The sequence below is a fragment of the Lichenostomus cassidix genome, chromosome 1 (genome assembly GCF_008360975.1).
Source record: "Lichenostomus cassidix isolate B80296 chromosome 1, HeHo_3.0, whole genome shotgun sequence".
Taxonomy (NCBI): Eukaryota; Metazoa; Chordata; class Aves; order Passeriformes; family Meliphagidae; genus Lichenostomus; species Lichenostomus cassidix.
In genome coordinates, this window is record NC_139479.1 from 93,358,130 (window position 1) to 93,369,299 (window position 11,170).

Genomic DNA, 11,170 nt, shown 5'->3' on the forward strand with positions numbered 1-11,170 from the left:
CAAGTGCACCTTTTGGCCTTAGCAGCACAGAAGTCTAAAGCAGAGAGTTCTTTGTGCACTCCTATTTCTCTGTCAGGGTACTTGCTGCTCCTCTCTGCACTATGCTGCTATTGTGGTGAAGACATCCTCCACACAGAAGTGCTGTGTTGGCTGTTCCTTAGCAGTCAGGTCAGCCTGGCCTCTAAACTCCCCAGCATGTTGCAAAATTACAGGAAGAAAGTCAGCAGCTTTTCAGCTCATCCCGTACAGAAAGGTTTTGGCTTTAACCACATTTACCAGTGCTATCTCGTGCTGCAACATTTCATTTTGGTAAATTTGCATCTCCCACTTTTACTGCTGCATTTTATCTTCACACACATGGCTCAGTCTCCTGACAGTTTATAACTGCCATTCCTGCTCTAAACAAGCAGTTAATAATCACAGTTATCTTATGACTGTAGAGAGTCCTGAGCACCCAGCTCACACGCACAGCATGCCAGCACATTCTCTGCTGCTGTCATCCAGAGCAGCTGCTCATATGTTCTTTAGGATGGCAGTGGAGTACTAAAATTTGGATGCACCACAAATCCTGAGACTGAACATAGCTTCTGTCCATACATCAAGTCCTGGGCCTCCCTAACTGCAAATCATTTCATGGGAACAAGGCCAAGCTCTTCAACACACATCACAGCAACATCTAAGATTGGTTACATTGCAAATATCAGCCGAAAGGTCGTTATATCATCACTTACCTGCTCCGAGCAGCTTTACTAATAACAGAGTCCAATAAAATGGGTGTTTCAGCCACTGCCTTGTCTCAGCATCCCAACAACTTTCAGGATTTACAACTGCATTCTCCTGCCAGTATCACCTCCTCATATTGGTTAGTTTACTACCTACAGCCTAGTTTGTACCCCTGCTGTCCATCATAATCTTCTGGTTCGGTGTGTGTGACTGCTGCAACTCTGCCCAGCTTACTTCCAGTTATGAATTAAAATGACTTCAGGATCTTCTATTTTCATCCTATTGGCTATACAAATTTAAGCTTTTATGTTAGAATTGGATGACTTCCACATGAGCATTCTGCCTCTAGATGTAGCAGGAACTTCTTCACACAAATCTAAAGAATGAGTGTATTGCCAAGGGAATGCTAAAAGTTTTTTTTTCAAAACCCCCAATTTATTAAAATAAATTTTTTAAAAATAAAAACTTTATAAGCAGAATAAAAACTGATTAATATTTAATTGGTAGGGGAAAAAACTGTACTGTGCATGTAGTCATAACTAGAAAGAAAGATTAAAAAATAAATTTGCACAGAAGCGATGCAGTCAGATCAAAACCTATTCACAGAAAATACTAAGCAAAGAATTTTCACTACTAAATATACTTCATAATGAATATGTAAGAAAGGCTTCCACAGCCTAACCTGTTCTCCCTTGCATTCACCATTGAGAAATCTTGTTTCTCTCATGGACTAAAGATGACATCTATTTTTGACCATATGCTAAGTTTAAAAAAAATTCACCTCATACTTTTTGTCATTTATCTCAGATAGCACTGTCCTCAGTCAGGAAACTGCACAAACATCCAAAAATGTACCTCATAATTTTTCTTCAATGCCTTTGCTAAACTTCTTCAATGACATCTGCTCAACAGAAATTATGTTCTTAAGGGTGTAGACATACTGGAATTATTACTAATTACATAGATCAGATTGTCTTGCAATTTCCCAATGGTCCCCATCATCTGCTTCTGTCAGCATTGCCCTTCAATTTATGCTTAAAACTTTAGGCATTACAAGGCAGATGGTATCTTGAAGTTGTGGGTTTGCAAAGCACCTTGAATAAAGGGCTCCAAATCCCTTTATTCAGATCCAAACTACAGAGCCAACACCTTGTGAAAATATAAATTATAAACAGAATCTGGAAACTGAAGTGGACAGGAAGATTGTTTGCTAAGTATTATGATTTATCGTAGACAATTCACTCCAGGAGATACTGCTTGCATAGAAGTTTCCTCACTGATCAGTACACATGAATTTCTCCATTAAAAAAATCTGAGAATCACACCTGCTTCTGCCCACAGTATCACAGATGCTAGATGCAGTGCTAATGTTATATACCAATATTCCAGCCTGAGTTATCAAACTCATAACACTGCAGTTTTCCTTTTTCTAAGAACATATTCTTATTAAATCATGTACCAGTCCTGCTGTTCTTCACATTTATTCACTGCATTCCAGTTGTTATTATCTAACTGTTAGCATTACCTTGACGAATCAGCAGCTGCAAAACACTGGTACACAAACGAGCCCAAAGTGAGGAGATGCACAGTCAGCTCTCTTCTGACAGCATCAATAGGCTGGTTGCAGCTTTTTTATGAAGAGGTGTGTAATCAGTTATCTAGAAACCTGAGCTGTGCCCACTCATAGTGCCTGTTGCTCCTTGATATAACCCTGCAGATTTACTGCAATTAAGTCAATGCACAGCAGAAGACTTGGATCTTTAGGCTGAAGGCCATTCTCCCTCACAAGCTGTGCTTGTCCAGCTGGAAACACTGACATTGCATGGTTGCTGAAACAAAACCAGACCTTCTAGGATGAGCTAGGGTGAATCATTAGTGCTGTTTTTAAGGGGTAATTTGAAATTGAGACTGACTTGTAAAATGACTGTAGCAGGATATCTATTAAGAAAGGTTATTTTGATGGCCTATTTTAGCTTCAGTTATCTTGATCTTCAGCCTCCCACAGTTGTTCAGTAAGGCAGAAAGTGATATGTCACTGTGGTAAACTGGGGGGGAGAGTAAAAAGGGAGTTCACAGCTCTGCTGCACAAAGTTATAAATTAGTTTAATCTTTATCAAAGCTTCTAGGGTTTTCCCCTTCACCTCAAAGCCTTTCAGATGCATCTTTTTTTCCCTAGCTTAGTATTTTCCGGTATATTTCAGTACATATCATCCTGGCTATAGAAAGACTAAGAAACATTCTGGCTATATCCAAATGAAAATGGTAATTCAGGAACAGATTATGACCACTAGATGACAGTTTTACCTCACCCTATGAAAAACACTGCCACAGGAGAAGCATTAGTTCTCCACACACTCTCTTGCTAGACTTGGGATTCTAGTGACTCATTTTCCTACACTTAGAGCTTCATTTGTGGCAGAATGTCCTCACAAATAGAAAAAAAGGTAATTTTCTTGTGCATGACAACATCAAGAAATAAGGCAATTCAAAGGAAATACAACAAAAATAACATACAATGCACCAAGAAACTCATTCAGAAATCATTGGACATTTCTCCATGGTATACACAACACTCAAATGCTCAGTGGTAAGTAGGTTCTGAGGGTATAGAGAAGAGAATAAGGAAAAATTAGTGGGACTTCTATGGCTGGCATAGTAAGAGGGAAATTAGGAAGAAGATGAGGGAGTGATTAATGAGAATTCAAAGTACTGCAGATAGGAACAGGAATTTCTCTCCTTTTCCAGTACCCCAAAGTCACAGTGGAAAGGCCCATTCTCATATGTCTACTGCCTGGGGTCCACAGAGCAGCTAATTCCTTCCAGCAGGCTTCACTGTCCCCATACCTCCTTGGATACTGCTTCAAGACAGGAAGCTGGTGTGTGTGAGGTCCCAGCACGGAGCTGGCAAAGGACAGGGATCTCTGGGCTACTTAGTCCTCTTGCTGGTAGGTCCAAATCCACAGATTTGCAGTAGAACCCTTAGGAGAAGTCCCATGCCTTCAGTAAATTTCATCCCCTCAGTTCCACAGATGCCTGACTTCAGGAATAACAGCAGAGCAGACCATCTGTCCCAGTGGTTGCCCTGCTCAGAAAACTGGTCCTTATTCTCTAGACAAAATAAACTTCTGAAGTCAGCTTTGTCCAAATTTCCTACTCCTGTCCCTTGAACATCCCTCACTTGTAAACCAGAGAGTTACAGAGTGCTTGACAAGGTGGGATCCTTTAGGGCATCCATTGACATCACATGAGAGTTGTTATCAAGCTTAATCTCCATCTTTCAGTTTTGGTAGAGGAAAAGGAAATGGGTGAGAGATCACTGCATACCAGCTCAATGGATAATTGTGATCAAAGCCTAATGGAAAACACAGTGGAAAAAGCATGCAGTGGTCACTTCCTGCTTCCATGAAGGGCTAAGCTGGGGAGAGCCCTGTAAACAAGGAGAGTTGATGCTGGGCTTGCCTAACAAATATATGACCTATGTATTACCCCTCTGCTATGCAGGGCCTTTCTTTCTTGAGGGAATCCCACGAAAGTGGCCAAGAATTTTTGATCACAGGAAAACAAACACACTCCTCAGGAGCATTTATTTCACCAGCCATTTGACTCTTCCCCTGCACCCTTATGGCTCTCTCACAGACAGAACCAGGGACCAAATTCTTTCAAAAGTTTGCATGCCACCCCAGTCACACACCTTAATTCCCTTCACACTTCACATGAGTGACCACTTCATATCCTCAGTTCAACCCAGCCCTGTCTGCAAGCACTCAGACCTCTCGAAAATGAAATGCTGATGAAAATGTTGAATGCTGCCAAAATAAGGTTCCTGCATCATCATTACAGACACGCTGCGGATGTCTGAAGATGCACCCACTGGGCTATATAATGTGAAAAGCTGTTTTTCTGAACAGAAAGCAAACACATGTCTGGGCATGGACTTGTGTGATCCATCATATTCCCTGGCATGCTGTTTCAGGAAAGGGAAGTAGGTGGGTGTGAGGCCCCAGCAAAGAACAGGGACATCTGGGCTAGCCAGTCCTGTTCCTGGCGGGACCAGCATAGATCTGCAGAAGAAACTCTGGGGAGGTGGCTTACAGATGAATGACTGCAGTAACATGCTTTTTAGAATTATTTACCACTGGCTGGGTGCAGTGCAGCTGCCTCTTTCCAGCTCCAGGACCTCCATTTGAGGAAGGCAACTCAGCACATTACAAATCTGCTATCAAGGTGAAATCTGATTTGAGGAATATCCAAACCAAGGTGCTGCCCCAAATGTAGGAACTGCCACTGTCACGGCAGAGCAGCATAGGAGGTGACAAAGAAGGGACTTTTTATAACACATAATTTCCTTTACTACTTTGTGAAGTGCATTTTCTTCTACTTATGACAGATATTGTGTAAAAACTATTTCTTTTATCATCAAACTGCAGCCACCTCTAAGCCTGGACACAGAAAGCTGAGAAAACTGCAGATTTATTTAAGAGTCATGGAACAGAAAGTGCAAATTGTATCATCAAACTGAAACTGGTAAACTGAGTTTAGATGGGCAAGCTGTCCTTCAGACCTAATATTTGCACCTTGTCACAGAAGAGTGTATAATATCCTTACAGAGAATAATACTGAACTTTTAAGGGACAGAATTTTAATGTCATTTGGTAATTGATTTAAGATATCACTTAGAAGCAAATGAATCACTGTCTTTTGTCTATTTTTTAGGCAATGCTTTCCACAGGGCACTGGTTTCTGTTTGGTTGTTTGTTTTCCCATGGGCTCCTCACTTCACACTGACCAGTGCCCAGCAGTGGTTTAGCTGCACAGGCTGAGGAGCTGCTTCCCTAGAGTGGAAAGGTTACACAAGACTCAGCTGCTAACACTCCTAAGGCTCAAAATCTACAAACACTGCCACGTGTATGTGGGGGTGGGAGTGTGGATTTCAAAAGAACTAGGAAAAAAACCCTGCAAAACCAACGTACAATACTGAGACTTTGCTTGTTCATCATCTGCTTTCACTTACTATTTCAAGCTCTATTGCACCAGGCGAAAGTAAACAATTATTTTTTCCTTTTTTCTGTCTGTAATCATACAACAGGACACAGAAAATCACTTAGATGACCACATAACAGTGAAAGAGAACTTCAGGGAACTAAAATACAGTAGGACAACCTTAAAGAATTTTAGGTATTATTCCAGGTAGATATAAGCTCTCCTTGGTTTACTACTCACATACCATCAGAAGAAGGAAAAATAGTTCTAGAAATGAACAAGTTACTTTTGTGGGGTAAAGAGGAGGAAATTCGTAAAAATTTCCATGGCGACTTTTCAGCTTATAACCAGATTCCATGCAGCTTATTCATCCCATAAAGGGGGCAAATTTCAAGTCACACACAGTCCAACAGATGATCACTTAAATACTTTTAATGAAGGAGGATTGTATTTCTCATGCCCTGGCTAAAGATTAAAAGAAAATTATTAGGGCTGGAAGTGGACACCAAAACTCTTTTTTTATGCCAGGTCTTTTTTCACCCTTTTTCAGACTTTCATCCAAAACATACTGAATTTGGCAGCCTACATAGAGGGCTGTGAAATCATAAAAAGCCACTGTCCAGTTCTTACCTCTGCAGGACAGTGGACCAGATCTAATCCTTGCAAATTGCAGCTGTTTTGATCAAAACTTTTTTTGCCAAACTAGACACTCTTTTCTTTATTTTTTTCCTGTTTTTCGGCTTTTGTGCTCTTGTCTGGACCTGGAGGGGCTCAGATGACAAATTTTTTCAAAGAACTTTTGAGACTATTCACTTACTTGTTTTTTAGCCACATATAGAAATAATAAGAGACGGGGATTGCTGGGAAGGCGGAGGTGGAAATGTCTTGTGTTGAAAAAAGACTGAATGAGTGGCACAAGGGATGATGAGGCCTTGCCTTCATGTTTCTGGTTCAAATCTGATGGGACTGGTGATTCCTAAATGCTTTGTTTATTATTGTAATGTCTGGGGACTAATCAAGACCGACAAAGATTTAGTAATTACCATATAACCAGGGAGCTGTAGACAGTCCTTGACCTAAGGAACTTATAAGTTAAACAGACACACCAACATGACAGAACAGGATGTTATCAGTGATGTTAGAAAGCATGTGCAATTGTGGCAGCATGTTTAATACGTTAATGCCCAGTCAAACCTTCCTGGATCAAAGAGGTTTTCCAAAAGGGTGTGAGATTCACAAATGCATGGAGGAAGCTCACCTTAAATTTCTGACTCTGTGAGCCAGTGAAGAGATAAACTCTTCACTGAGAGTCTTCATTTCCCTTGCAATATCCTGTAGAAACAAATGCTGGATCTTGTGCCATTGAAATCAATAGTGCATTTTCCATATTAAAGCTCAAAGCAAAAACAACAGCCTAAGCTGTTATGATGAGTTTTATTGGGCAGGTATCAAGGCAGTTAAGTCAAAGGTAGGTAAGTCTTACTGTATCCCTATTGTGGAGTGGGGAAAGTAGGCAGCAGCTAGAATTTAAAGCATGGAAGATGTGACAGAAATCATCTACAGATACACAATAATTTGGGAGTAGATTGATAGGATGAAATTCAGGGTATGTCCAATCATCTTGAGCAAGACTGATCAATAGACAATTGGGTATTGCCAGAAATCTAATAATTGCAGATACATTGAGACAGAGCAAGAATTAATATGTAAATTTAAGTACAATAATTCCTGCACTAATAATCCCTGGAACTTCGAGTGCATGGAATTGTCCCTTTGAAATTGTGTTGCAGTACAAGCAGTGATTTAGCATAAGGAAGACTGTAAAGAAGTTACATGTAGCTAGTGGATTTCAGCTCCAGGGAGATTTATCGCACTTTTTCTGGCATCATATCAGAATTTTAATGCTCTATGAAGTCAAATTTTTGTCAGTTTAGTCTGCTAGGTGTTAAGAGATGATGCTGTAATGCATCTATGAATTGTATTCCCCTTTGATCTGCAATTTAAAAAATCTCATGTGTTAGTAATGTGAGAATTTGATCTCACCAGAGAATTGAAGGGCAGATAAGCTAAAACCTAAAACAAGTAAATAATGTTCTTTGGGGAATTATATCTGGCAGTTTACTAAGGAAATTCAAAAGTATAAATATTTACAATAGGAGGTACACAGATTTCTCATAATATTATAGCTGATTCCAATTTGGAATACATGCTGTTTTGCTTAAGTTTATTCCATTTGTTTTTGAAATCTGATCCATACTCTACCCATAAACTTTATTATTTGCTCATCTTTTTTGTCCCAATGCCTGCTCTATTATTTTTCTAGAGGTTGTCTTTTATTGGAAATTTCATGTGCTTTTAAATTTAACCAAAAGGTTTCCTTGATAAAAAGCTCTGAATAAAAAAGCAGAGTCCTAAATTGATATTTACAAAACAGGTTTGTGCTGTATATATGCTTATGTATTTACAGATGGATGTATGTAGCATTTCTATTTATTAAAGTAGTTCATGCATTATTTTATGCATTACTGGTAAACTTAGAAATCCTAATTACTGGTAATCTTAGAAAACCTAAGAAAACCAGTTTACCATCTGAGTAGTCAAACTAGGTACAGTGTGGAAGAAAATAAGTCTTCACAACAGATGTATACTCACAATCTATTTTACCTTGTGCCTCTCATGCATCTCAAGAAGAACTCGCAAATTAAATAACAGTGAGTTTTATACCCATCATTAAAAAAAAAAAAAGGAAACAAACTAAGCATCCAGGTCAGCCTCACCCAGTCTTTATCTCACCCACACTTTATCCAGCTACCCAAGAGATGTGTGGACAGCTCTGCATTGAAAGCTCAGAGATTTGAAACAGGCCTAAATCTGAAGGCCAAATGTCATTAAACTAGCAACAGTTAAACTAGGCATTAAGAAACCAGAAATGTATCCTTGGTCCTGCTCTCATTTTATTTGAACTAATATAACTGTTTTATTGCACAGATTCCTAGATTGCTGCCAAAGGATTGAAATAAGGTCTTGTTATCCATTGAAGCATCAGACATCCAGGACTATAAGCAAAACCTGTGATTCTCTTACAGACATGGGATGACTTTGCTTTCAACCATCTACCACCATTCAGATCAGGCAGATTCTTCTCCTCAGGGACTGTCTTATAAAATAATGGATTGCAGAGGCAAGCACAGCCAGGCAACAGAATCCCAAGGATTTTTCTCTTGCAGGGCTACATAATGATCAGCAGTCAAGGAGCTCCAAGGTATGAATTTTAGCTTTAGAGCAAAGATCTGACAGTCCTTCTACAGCTTTGCTGGGAAGGGGAATGTGTATAACACCACTTTGTGGTGTACTACATATGAGCAAAGCAGCACCCACTATAGCAGGTTTTTCATGTGTGGCTGCAGCCAAGAGGCACTTTGACCACAGTGACAGCAGCCAGTGTAACAGTCCTGCTAAGAAATTACATTCTTAGCCACTGTCTCTAGTGTGCCTTATCCAGCTGGCTGAACAGCCTCTGGTTTGAGAGCATTCACAGAAGTTCAGAGTGTGTGTGTGGACACAGCACATTGCTCCCATCCTGTTTTTGACATTTTGCTTTGTTCCTGCAAAAGTAATTCATAGACTGTTTACAGCAGCAGTGGTAAGGAATGACTTCAGCAGCAAGGTTAGGAATGACCCCTCTGCTGTGGCAAGAGAAAGCTACCGTATAGTAGCTTTATATAGTCATACCACAGACTAATTAAAGCTAATTAAAACTGACAGAAACCTGTATCTGACAGGAAAATGGAGACCAATGGAGAGTCAGGAACATGAAACTATGCCCGTGAATGATGAAAACCGTGAAATGATGAAACAATGAACAGTGGTTTTGAGAGGAAGAGAGACATGACTTTATGTTAAAGTTCCCCTTGGAAGCCAAATCAGAACATGGCTCCAGATTTCCTATCTGGGCTGAACCAATTCCAATACAGACCTTTTTATTCTAGGTCACGCCTTTTGTGTTTTCAATACACAGTGTATAAAAGGGGAAACAAATTAATTGTCTCTGTTCACCAGGAATCCCCAGCTGTTGGAGATTTTTTCCTTTGGCCAGTTTTATCCAATGCCAATAGCTGGCCGAAGACTAGAGGAACCCAAGAACAAGGGAGCTGTTAAGGATGGTTTAAAACTACCCAAAGCTGTGTGTACAAGACAGACCCCTTTGGACTTCTGCCAGGTACAGTTCAGGCAATCTGGAGACCTTGGGCCAAGCTGTACAATGCAGGCCTGTGGTGGTTTAAGACCTGAGGCACATGAATACTGTGAGGTTCAAAGGTTTCCAGAGAGAAAAAAGCACACAGAGCACAAAGCAGTATCTTTCTGTAGCTGTGAGTTCTAGACCCACGAGTTACTGCCTTGTCTCAAGCTACAACCTGGAGGCATAATCAACTCTGATCTGTTTGTTTTCATCTCCTCCTGGGAGCCATTATACAATATTAACAAAATAAATCAATTTTAAATAACTGATTGTGTGAGCTTACAACAGAACGGTTGTTCCTGGCATACCTCAGGGACGTTGCACAGTCCTCCACCATTATGAATGAATGAGTGATTGGGCTTTAGCTGCACTGCAATAGAGTAATTTGTTTTAATAATGTCTGAATGTACACTGAGGTAATATTTGTGCAATCCCTAATAGAGTTCTGGGGCAGAAACTCACATATTAGGAGAACAGTGTTTATTTACATTTAAAGAGCAGTTACAGACAGAAAAGAGGCTTTAAAAATGACACCAGGAGGATCGTATTTACTCTCTCCCTGTGGTTTCACCAGGAGGATCGTATTTACTCTCTCCCTGTGGTTTCACCAGGAGGATCATATTTACTCTCTCCCTGTGGTTTCGGTTCAGGCTTGCCTGGTGCACAAGTCAAAGGTGTTTTCTTTTAAATGACAGTTACAGAAACTTTGTGGGATTTGAAAGACATCTGCTTTTTATCCCCCTATGCACAGTGGAGGGCCTGCAACTGTATTTGACTGAAAAGCTGGCAGCAAGCAGAGACTCCAAATGCCCACAATCTTTTAGTCCTTTACAAGAGTCAGTGTTTCTCCTCTTAGAAAAGGAATGTTTTGGTTGGTGGTGTGTGAAATTCATATATAGACTTGAAGTACCACAGGAAAAGCAGTGTTTTCTGGTTGGGGTGGGGTTTTTGACTGTTTCCTGATGTTAATACCGTCTCTCATTAAAAAATGGCAGAATTCTTGAGAAGGGAAGATCATACTAAGGTCTTCAAGAAAGCCTTCTTGGGGAAGATTGGATAGAGACATATTGGTACCTTAAATAAAGTTAAGAATCAAATATTGCATGTTTGGTTTCTTGCACTTTCGTTTCTTCATGAGTATCCCAGAATCGGCATCTCTTGCTCAGTCCAGTACAGAACAGTTTTGAAGGCACTTCCTATGCTGACTTGTTTCTGCAAAGATTCTAA